The following is a 12,157-nucleotide window of genomic DNA, read 5'->3' on the forward strand; positions in this document are numbered from 1 at the left end:
GAAACTCTTTTTGGTGTTTTTATTCAAAAATGGTTCTTTTCTAACATTTTAAAATCAGTTTTGACTTATAAAAATATGTTTCAAGTACTATTTAAAGGTATCCTCAGGTCTAATAAATTAACATAAAGTTTCAAAAGATTCAAACGATATTTAAAACATAAAGTACTTAAATGAGACTTCCAAGATATTAACATTCAGTTCTTAGTTTTTTCATGTATTGTCATTGGATTGAGTCTATCTTTTCTTCAAGCTTCCATATTCTTTTGAACTTTATCAATTTGCATTTCTTGGCTCTTTTGACTTTAATATGCCTTGACTTTCAACAATTTATTTGTGTCCTCATATTTTTCAATGTTTCATATATCATCTTTAAATCCATGCTTCGACTCTTTTAAGTGTCAGTTGATCATTGTGAGCACTTTAACCTTACTTTCTCATATATGAGCCCTGAAATATCATTACTTACACAAATATATTAAATTTTACTTGTTTGTTAGCATCAAAATAAGATAACAAGATTTTAAGTCTTGTAAGGTCAACATTACCATATTCTTGAGATATATACCAATACTCCTAATGATATATTCTCGGGTATACCAAGTTCTCTCAACTTTAGTGGATTATAATGCATTCGAGTCTTATGGTAATTGAGGAGTTCTAAAGGTTATAGATAGGCTAAAGATTGTTGGTAGCTTGGAGGTTATAAACAATCTAAATGTTTATCAAGAGGAAATAAATAAAAAAGAATAGACTGAAGTTATTGAAAGATTGGAAAGAGAGCCATCAAAATTACTTCATATTCTAATAAGATATACTTTTTAGACAATTTGAATATATTGTCAAAATTCGCCAAATCCTTAAAAATTCTTAGCATTTATAAATTAATTTTTTTTTATTTTTTAAAACATATTTGACTCGGTTAAGTGGCAAATACCTTGATTATCGTTTGTAACTTATAAGGTTACATATATGTAAGAGATAAACTTTGTTTCAATCAATAAATTTAGAGTCAAACTGCTTCTATCACTAATTCGAAAAAAAAAAAAAACATTTTACTTCTAAAGAAAATTAAATTCTTTAACTAAGTTGGACTGAACCCAACTTATCCAATATCTAACATGTAAAACATAAGCACATCCATTCACACATGTAAGAAAATATCCCTTATAATTTTTACTCCAAATTCAAAAATTAAAAATTCCAGGAGAGGGCCGGCCCCGTTGGTGGGATGGACGGGGACCACGGCCCACCTAGTGGCAACCTCCTTTTGACATCCCCCACGCACACACACATCTCCCCAATTACTTCAAATTTAGTGGGCTAAAGACTAGACTTAAACCCCGGCAATCGGAAAGCGTGCCAAGTGGATCCCCCCAGTCTGAACGCATTTGCATGCTTGACCCATGCACCAAATCGTATTAAAACTTGATCAAAGCCACATCTCGCTATTTCTGACCACACCCTCCTGATCAAAATAATCAATTTTTTTTTTTTAAAAAAAGAAAGAGAACTAGATAGAGAGGGAGAAGAGAGGAGAGGAGAGGGAGGCAGTCCATGCACGTGTCTGTACCGTACGTATAGTCTCACGAAGGTTGCATGAGATTACGGGTCAGTCAAGTATGTCCACACATCGAATCTTCCATCTCTAGTTTCCTCAAACCTTCGCATCCTTTTCCTTGATACACCTACCCTTATTTTTTCTTCCCCCATCATTTCTTCTCCAAGCTAATCGTACTCCATCTCCCTCCTTCCTCGAACCTGCCATCCGTACTCACCCTATTTAAACCCTTGCTGTGTACCCTCTCTTTAACCATCACCCTTTAAGCACGCTTTAACAGATTCACACATGGATGTGCTGACGAGCAGCCAGAGGCATGGCAGAAGGAACACTCACAGGAACAAGAAGGGCGGCGGCGGCGGCGTGAAGGTGGTGTACATCTCGAGCCCCATGAAGGTGACCACCAGCGCCTCCAAGTTCAGGGCTCTCGTCCAGGAGCTCACTGGCCGGGACTCCGATGTCGCTGGCTTCATGGCGGCCGAGTCGTCGCAGTCGTCCAACGGGGCCGCCGGCGCCCGGTTCTGCTCGGTCTCCGACCATAAGTTATGCTCCCGGGTTAAGGTTGATACTGTCGGGGGAGGGGGAGCTGGAGTATTTGCGGGGGAGGGGGGGAGCCGCCGGGAGTCGCCGGCGAGCTCGGACTCGGTGTTCGAGTCGTCGTTGTACGAGCACGACTGTGGGTTTATGAGTCAAGTGGAGGAGAGTTTTGCGGGGATTTTTCCTTCCTGCGGTTTTAATAATTTGTACGAGTCTTCCTGTGATGAGGTAGATGTATTTAAAGGCTTAATGTAATTTGAAGTACTTTTGAATTTAGGTATATATATTTCTGTAAATTAAATTTAAATTCCCTTCTGGTTGGAGCTGATCAATATCGGTTGATGCTGATGATCATGAATGTACACAATTCCTGGTTCATACTTAATGATATATATATATATATATATATATATATATATATTTGAGTACTTTTTGTGCTTGTTATCATCCGAATTTTCCTGTCGTTGACTCTGTTTTTGGTATGGGTAAATTGTAAGGGGAGAAAGCTAGCTAGGGCAATTTGGGAGGAAGTGTGGTGTGGGAAGAGATGGAGGAATAATTTTGATTGATTATAGTACTGCAAGAAGAAAATGTTGAATTAGCTTTGTTTGGTTTGACTAAATTCTAAATAATTGTTAAAAGGCTATTGAATAATTTTTGTAGTTGAAACTTGTTATATAAACAAACGGTATTCTGAGATCGAGTAAAGTTTGAAAACTTGATTTAATAAGTTAAAATAACTTGGACTTACTTGTTTTAAGCTAGCTTCTTACAAATGGCAATTGAAGAGAAGCATTTAGAAATTAAATATGTAAGACCATTTAATAAAAAGAGTTCTGACCCACGTTTTTTACACAAAACTTTAAATAAATTCAAAGTCAATAAATAAGCCTATATTTGAACATATTCACAAGCTTATTTTACAAGTTGGCTTACAAACCTCCTAACCGAACCTAACTACGATGAGCCGCCTATTAAACAAGTTAACTTGCAAATGCATATAGTAGGCTAAGGATGACTAAACTTGGGTTAGTCTATAGTACGCTTTAAGTGCATGCTTGAATTTGTCTCATTTATCTTAATAAATGAGTTTGAACAAATAAGTATCGAGTAGCTCAACAACGTTTTGGCTAGCTAGTTCATGTTAGTCCAAATGTTTCATTACCTGGTTTTGATAACTATTTTATACTAATGACATTGTGTTTAAGTTGGTTTTTGATAAAATTTCAAGTCATTAGAGTCAAAATTTTGAGAGAAATTTTGAAAATTTTATTTAATAATTTGCATTCATTTCTTTCAAATTATAATGTGCTTTAACTTGCATGTCTCTAAGAATATAAAGATTAGACATAAAACAGCTAGTTTTGCTGCAAACTCTTTATATATGCCCATTTAAGGCTAAGGAATATGAGAAAGCTATTTTATTTATTTTTTTTGAACAGGTAATATCATTATTAAAGGAGAAAACAAGCAAGATAATTCAAAAAAAAAGGTGAGAAAAAAACAACCTCCCAAATCAATGAGAAAAAAATAGAACACTAACAAAACTTAAAAACACTATCACCCTGCAAGTAAACAAGTAAAACTTCCAAACAACTAAAATTAAGGCTAAATTGTGGATTCATGATAAGTGCAGACAAAAGCAAGGAGAAAACCGAGGAAGTCAGAAAAGAAGTTGAGGATAGACAGGAAGACTGCATTGAACCTTTTTGCTGACAATTTGCAAAAAATGAGAGTGGACTGCCACGGATGCAACTATGGAAAACCCTTGAAAACCAAAAATAACTCAAGGAATAATAAGGGAAAAATGATTCAATTAACAAATAAGAGAAGCTTGGAAGCTAGAAAAAATGTGCGCTTTCAGAAAATAAACTGGGAGAAGAAGAAAGTAAGGGCATGAAGTCAATTTAGAGAAAATCTGAGTGAAGGAGGGGCTTCCAAAGGAAAAAGGCATGACTTCGCAAGAAAACCTTCAAGTTAACCTCCTAAATCTGCTAAAATGCAATGAAATTCTTTCCAATCCAAATTCGAGAGAGGGGGGTAAGACCTAGACCAATGGAAGAGACTAGAAACACATATGGAGTGAATTTCGGTGGCTGAGAAGGAGTGGTCCCTAAAAATTCTTCTATTTCGCTCTTTCCAGATCTCCCAGAAAACTACCCCCATAATGGTTGCTCTGAGTTTCTTCAGAAAACCTTTAAGATACGTAGAATTCCAAATATCATAGAATAAATTGATCTCATAAAGTGTGATCATTTGTAAATTCAAAAAACAGAATAAAGAGGACCACACTTTTCTGCTAAACTAACAGTGAATGAGAAGATGATTAACATTTTCAATGTCTTTCTTACAGAGGACACACATTGAAACCAAATTCCAACTTCTTTTTTGAAGGTTGTATGAAGTCATAATTCTTGTTATTAATTGCCAACCAACAAAAAACATTGATCTTTGTTGGAATGAAAATGTTCCAAAGCTTGATTGTCAGTTTAACACAGTTGTGGAGGGTGTTTTGGGCAAGAACACTATAAAAACAGGCCACCAAAATGGATTTAGAGGGGTTAAGATCTTAGGAGCACAAATCCAAATTGCTTCTTCTAATCGGAACTTTATAAATCAAATTCAAAAGCTCCAACACTTGATTTGCCTCCTTTCCTCTACTTTGACGTTTAAACACCAGACACCAAAATGAGCTATTATTATGAAACTGCAAGACATCTACAATTTTAGCCTTTTGTTGAGACACCATGTCAAAAATATTTTGGAAAAGATTAAAAAGGGTGTCCGACGAGACCCATTTGTCAGCCCAAAAGTTTGTTTTAAACCCATTTCCGATCAAAATCTTCATATGATCCCACATAACTAAATTGAGTAAGTATATTCATCCAAAGTGTAGAGACCTAGTGAATAATATCAATTAAATAATAAAGAAAAGTAAAAAAAAGAAATTTTAAAGGAGGAATTTAGTAGGGTCTCGTTCACGAGTGCAGAGTGCTCGTCGACGAACAGGCTTCTTGGGCTCGTTGACGAGAACTTACCGAGAGACTATTTCCCAAGGCCTGAATTTCATCGATGAGGGGTAAGCGTTCGTCGACGAAACTCCTTCTTGGACTCGTTGACGACGAGATGTGGCTCGTCGACGAGGCCACGTAGACAAACATTTTATAAAAGGGCAAGAATTCATTTTCCTGCTAAAGAAACATGTAGGAATTTTCTCTCTCTCTCTAACTTCGTCCCCCTCGACCTTCTCTTTAGAAATATGGCCTCATTTCATGCCGGTTCGACGATTCGAAGCCGCCACGCTACTCCTGGGAAGTTTCTCTTCATATCTACAAGAGTAGATCGTTGGTTAGGCCAATTTTGGCACCATTCCAAAATTTTGGTAAGTTGATTTTTTTAAGTTTTATTAAGTTTTTGGCGTTTCTAGACTGAGAAGAATATGTTAGGAAAGATAATATTGAAGTTTGTTGGGGCAAATGTGAATTTTAAGGTGTTGAGCTAGGGAACACCACAGGTGTAGTTTTGGATTAATTGGTGAGCTTCTCAGTAGCCAGGTAAGGAAATAAATTAAGTCAATTTATTTTTATAAAAATTTATTATTTTAAAACGGCATGTGTTTACAGTATTTTTATGAATTAAAGCTTGCTAGTATGCCAATGGTGAAGGAGTTTTCATATGTCGTCCTAGATGAGCTACTCGGTTTGCCTCTCGATCGCGAGGCAAATTTCTCTATTGATCTACTTTCAGGGATGACATCGATATCTAAAACTCCTTACAGAATGACTCCAGCAAAGGTAGGAGAGCTAAAGGATCAATTGCAAGACTTGTTAAATAAGGGTTTTATTCGGCTCAATGTATCACCGTGAGGAGCTCCGGTGTTATTTGTAAAGAATAAAGACGGATATATGAGAATGTTTATAGATTACAGGAAAATTAATAAGGTGACAATAAAGAACATGTATCTTTTACCCCGTATAGACGATTTATTTGATTAGTTTTAAGGTACACAGGTGTATTCGAAGATTGATCTGCGCTCTAAGTTCCATCAGGTGAAAGTCAAAGCAGAGGTGTAAACTAATACTAGTGTGTGGCAACATGAGTAATCCGTGTTTTATATATATAACATTCATAACATATTCAATACTGTTTATCAAATTTGGAAAAACATAAGTATATCAAAACATGGCAGAACATACTACATTTTCATCACATAATATCTCATCTCATATCATAATAATAACATAAAACATCCTTGGTAGGTTAGCTGGTTATTGTCATGTATTACCCTCACATGACTGGGTTGTGTAGCCCAAAGGCGGAACCTGACAATGGTTGGCCGACCACTGCCAAGTCAATAATCTAGTCTGTAGGTCCGATGGGTCTACCCAGACTGGTCCATACACCAGGAGCGATAACAACACACTTCTTGAAAATAACCACATCGACCATCCAATCTCACACCACTCCATACAGCGGCGTTAACACTGATATCGTGATCATGAAGACCATGGACACATAGCAACGGTACCGTGCAAGTGCTAGCCTAAACCAAGTCAACCAGGTTCTAATATCATATACATATACTAAAACCGTGATACATAAATATCCCATATCATTTATTTTCACATTAATCATATTATTTCACATATATACGTGTATCATGAAAATCATAGGCCCATACGCCGGCAAATCACATAACTCAGCCCGTACGCTGGCAAATCACATCGCTCGGCCCATACATCGGCAAATCACATAGCCTCCCGTACACTGGCAAATCACATAGCTCGGTCCGTACGCCGGCAAATCTCATTCACATAGCACGGTCCGTACGCCGGAAAATCATAAATATATAAAAATATTTCTGCCTGTACGCCGGTTTTCCATCATAAAATTCATATCACCCACATTCCTAGAAAACAGTATTTCACAACATTTTATACTCATGCCACACAATCGGATTTTCACATATTCAACATACGGTCATTTTCACAGTATTTTGCAAATATAAAACATATATATAAACATATACATTTTCCATAAATCAAATTATATATATATAAGCATTTTCTCAAAGACAAAAACTAGTTTAGTTTATCTCCTTACCTGATTTCTGCAAAGCCCCTAATAAAACTGCCCCGCACCCGCAGAGTTCCTAACTTAACACCCTGAAAATGAAAACTTGCAGAATTAAAATTCAGTATTTCCATGCGTAAAACACTTTTCTCAACTGTCAAAACTCCCAAAATTGGGTAAAAAGGCTTACCCTGGATTTGGGATGGAATCCAACTTTGTTTCCCTGACGATCCACCCCGGCAGACTTGTAGAGAACTCCGCCAGGATCGTTGTGGTAGCTTCAGATCGTCGATCCGACGACTGGTGAGGCCAGAAACGAAGAGAGAAGAGAGAGATAGTCGTAGAGAGAGAGAGAGAGAAGAGAGAGAGATTTCTTAAAAATGAGATATTTCTCGGATTTTCATACTTATAAAACAGAGGATTTGGTTGACGAGCCCGTCCTTCGTCGATGAGTCCTTTACAAATTTCGTCGACGAGACCCTATATTCGTTGACAAAATTCAGGCTGCCTCAAAACCCCTCTTGGTATTTTCTCGTCGAAGAGCTCCCTATGTTCGTCGAAGAATTCTCTTAAGCCTTCGTCGACGAAGTCGACCGCTTCCTTCTATTTTCGGTCTCCATTTCCCTCTCTTTATTATTTAAATACCATTCTAGATTCGGGTCGTTACAAGAGGACATCTCCAAGATAGCGTTCCGAACTTGGTATGACCATTATGAGTTTCTGGTCATGCCATTCGGATTGACGAATACTCCTGTTGTATTCATGGGCTCAATGAATAGAGTTTTTCATCAGTATTTAGACCAGTTCATTGTAGTTTTCATTAATGACATACTGGTCTACTTGAGGAGTTTTGAGAAGCATGAGGCGCACCTGAGACAGGTACTGCAGAAGCTGAGAGAAAAGAAGTTGTACACCAAGTTTAGTAAATGTGAATTCTAGCTCGAGAATGTTGCATTTCTGGGGCATATTATATCTGGTGATGGAATATTTGTAGATCCCAATAAGATTGAGGCAGTGGTAAATTGGGAAAGACCAAGGAACGTTTAGGAGATCAGGAGTTTCTTGGGACTGGCGGGATATTACCGTCGATTTGTAAAAGGATTCTTAGGACTATCAGGGCCTTTGATGCGACTAACCATGAAGAATTCCAAGTTTTTGTGGTATGATGAATGCGATTAGAGCTTTCAGGAATTAAAGCAACGACTTGTCACTGCACCAGTACTTGCAATTCCATCTAGAGGTGGTGACTATATAATTTATAGTGACGCATCTTTGAAAATGCTTGGTTGTGTATTGATGTAGCATGGTAGGGTCGTAGCTTATGCCTCCCGACAGTTGAAAGAGTATGAAAAGGACTACCCTACCCACGATCTTGAATTGGCTGCAGTGGTACGCGCGTTAAAGATTTGGAGGCATTACTTGTACAGTGAGAGATGCGAGATATTCTCTGATTACAAAAGTTTGAAGTACTTTTTCACTCAAAAGGAGTTGAACATGAGACAAAGGAGATAGTTGGAACTTATTAAATATTATGATTGCACTATCAGTTACCACCCAGGGAAAACAAATGTGGTAGTTGATGCTCTAAGCAGGAAATTAGTGGGTCCAACACTGGCAGCTATGGAGGTTCAACATCCGATTTTGATGGATCTAGAGAGACTTGGGGTAGAGTTGGTAGAGAGTGATCCTCGGGCATTTATTGCCAACTTGGTAGTGCAGCCTACATTACAGGAAAGAATTAAAGCTGCTTAGAAAGAACACCCAAAATTAGTAGAGGTAATAACCAGAGTACAGGGTGGTTAGGGAGAGGAGTTTAGTATTTCAGATGATGGAGCTCTAAGGTTTCACACTAGATTGTGTGTGCCTACAAATGCTGATATTAGGAGAATGATTTTAAAGGAGGCTCACAGATCTTTATACACGGTTCATCCTAGCAATACGAAAATGTATAGGGACCTTCAAAAAATTTTCTAGTGGAGTGACATGAAGAGGGAGATTACCAAGTTTGTAGCACAGTGCTTGATATGTCAGCAAGTTAAGGTTGAGCACCAAAGACCGACGGGTCAGTTACAGCCATTTTTCATTCCGTAGTGGAAGTGGGACTACATATCTATATATTTTGTTATGGGACTGCCATCGGCATTGCATGGTCATAATGCAATTTAGGTGATTGTAGATCGTCTAACGAAGACTACCCATTTCCTTCCCATTAAAATCAACTACTCCATGGACAAACTGACAGAGACTTATGTTTAGGAGATAGTCCATTCTTATGGTGTGCCAGTGTCTATAGTATTAAACCGAGACCCACATTTCATATCACAGTTTTGGAAGAGCTTACAGGAGGCTCTGGGGTCTCAGTTATCTTTCAGCACAACCTTTCATCCTCAGATAGATGGGTAGACTAAGAGGATGATCCAGATTCTTGAAGACATGCTACGAGCTTACGTGCTGGAGTTTATGGGTAGTTGGACCCAGTATATGACACTGGTGGAGTTTGCGTACAATAATAGCTACTAGGCTGGCATTGGGATGACACCTTATGAAGCGTTGTATGGAAAAAGGTGTCCTTTCCCATTATACTAGGATGAGATGGGTGAGCGACGAGTTGTGGGTCTAGAGCTAGTACAGTAGACATATGATAAAGTTCGACTCATCAGAGACAGGATTAGTGCAGCCTAGAGCCGGCAAAAGAGTTATGCTGATACTCGCTGCAGGAAACTAGAATTTGATATGGGAGATCACATGTTTATGAAAATAGCTCCATTATAGGGAGTTATGAGATTTGGAAGGAAGGGTAATGTAGAGACCCTAAGAATTATGATATTTAAATAATAAAGATAGAGAAAAAAGAAATTATAAAAGGGGGGTCACAGCAGGTCCTCATCGACAAACATGAACCGTTCGTCGATGAAGTGGCTTATTGGGATCGTCGAAGGGGACACGTGTCTCGTCGACGAGAAGATATCAAGAGGCTATTTTCAGTTCTGAATTTCGTCGACAAGGAATAGGTATTCATCGATGAACTTCCTTCGTGACCTCGTCGACGAGTGCAGGTGTATAAATAGCCTAAACTCAAAATTTTCATCAAAACTTATGTGAAGAACACACACTCTCTCTTTACTTTTCATCCCTTCTCCTTTCTCTCTAAGATTCAAGGCCGAATTGTTGTCGGTTCGACGATCCGAGGCCACCACGACACTCGTGAGAAAGTTCTCTTCAAGTCTGTTAGAGTCGATCGTTGGTGGGATTAACTTGGACTTCATTCCAAATTCAAGGCAAGACTTTTTATTCAATATTTGGTTTTTCTACAGTTATAAGAAATGTAGTACTCAAAGAAATACTGAATTTTTGTTTAGGACGATGTTGTTTACAAGGTGTTGAACGGGGATCCCAGGGGGTGCAGGGCTGGTTATTTTAGGGGTTTTATAGGAATTGGGTAAGGGGATAAACTAAATTAGGATTTCGTAAAAAGGTACTTATTATTTTACAGCATTTAATTTCAGATAAATATGTATGTCGTAGAATTATGTTGGAAATAATGCTGATGATCAGGAATATGATTAATACTTTTACTGTGTGGCATGAGTAAAATTTACTATGAAAAATTTATGATGATGGATTGCTATGTTTACAAAATAAGTATGATTTTACTGCTTTCAAGAAAATGTTAAAATGATAAAGGGAATTTTTAAACTGAGAATTTTATATGATATATCGGTGTATGGACCGAGGATTTTATATGATTCTCATTTTAGCATGTAGTAACCGGGAAAAATAAAATTTAAAAATAATAATAAAATAATAAATTAAATTAAATTAATTAAATTAACAAGTAAAATGAATAGTATGATAAGGAAAATATATATATATATATATATAAATATTGAAACATGTATATATATATATATATATATATATATATATATAAGTAAGTTATTATGATATACATTTAATATATATAGGTTAAAGGTATATATATATATAAAGTGTGAAAGTTTTTTCAAGAAGCTTTACTTTAATTAATGTTTAGTATGATATTAATATATATATACATATTGGTGTGCAAGCTTCTTTAAGAAGCTTGCTTAGATTTTTTTTTGGAAGTGCTCTCTTTCTCTCCTCTCTCTCCTGCGACTCTCTCTCCCTCTCTCTTCGATTCCGGGTCAGTTTTACGCTCGATCCATAAACCGAAGTCACCACGACACTCCTAGCAAAGTTCTCTACAAGTCTGCCGGAGCAGATTGTCAGGGAAACGAAGTTGAATTTTATCCCAAATCCAAGGTAAGACTTTATACTCAATATTTGGATTTTTGACAGTTAAAGAAAGTGATATACTCGTAAAAATACTGAACTTTAATACTGAAAATTTTCATTTCCAGGGGTATTGATTGGGAACGTTGGGAATCATCCCTAAGTTGAGGTAAGACTTTTTAAACCGAATTTGACTTAGTGGTAGTTATAGAAAATGTTGTACGTACGAAAATACTAAACTTTAATTCTGCGAGTTTTCATTTTTAGAGTGTTGAGTTGAGAACCTTGTGGGTACGGGGAAGATTTTCCTAAGGGTTTTTCAGGAATCTTGTAAGGGGATAAACTAAACTAGTTTTGTTTTGAGAAAATGTATGTATATATATATTTAGCATATGATTTGCGAAAAATGTATATATATTTATATATATGATTTATATTTGGAAAATACTGTTTAAATGATAATATGTTGAATACGTGGAAAATTTGTTCAGTGTGGCATGAGTATAAAAATGTTGTGAAATATTGTTTTCTAGGAATGTGGATGATATGGATTTTTATGATGGAAAACTGGCATATGGGCCTAGATATTTATATATATATATGATTTGCCAGCGTACGGGCCGTGCTATGTGGATATGTCTGCCGGCGTATGGGTCGTGTTATGTGGATATGTTTGCCAGTGTACGGGCCATGCTATGTGGATGAGATTTGCCAGCGTACGGGTTGTACTATATG

Source organism: Malania oleifera, chromosome 9 (genome assembly GCF_029873635.1).
Source record: "Malania oleifera isolate guangnan ecotype guangnan chromosome 9, ASM2987363v1, whole genome shotgun sequence".
In the NCBI taxonomy this organism is placed as follows: domain Eukaryota; kingdom Viridiplantae; phylum Streptophyta; class Magnoliopsida; order Santalales; family Ximeniaceae; genus Malania; species Malania oleifera.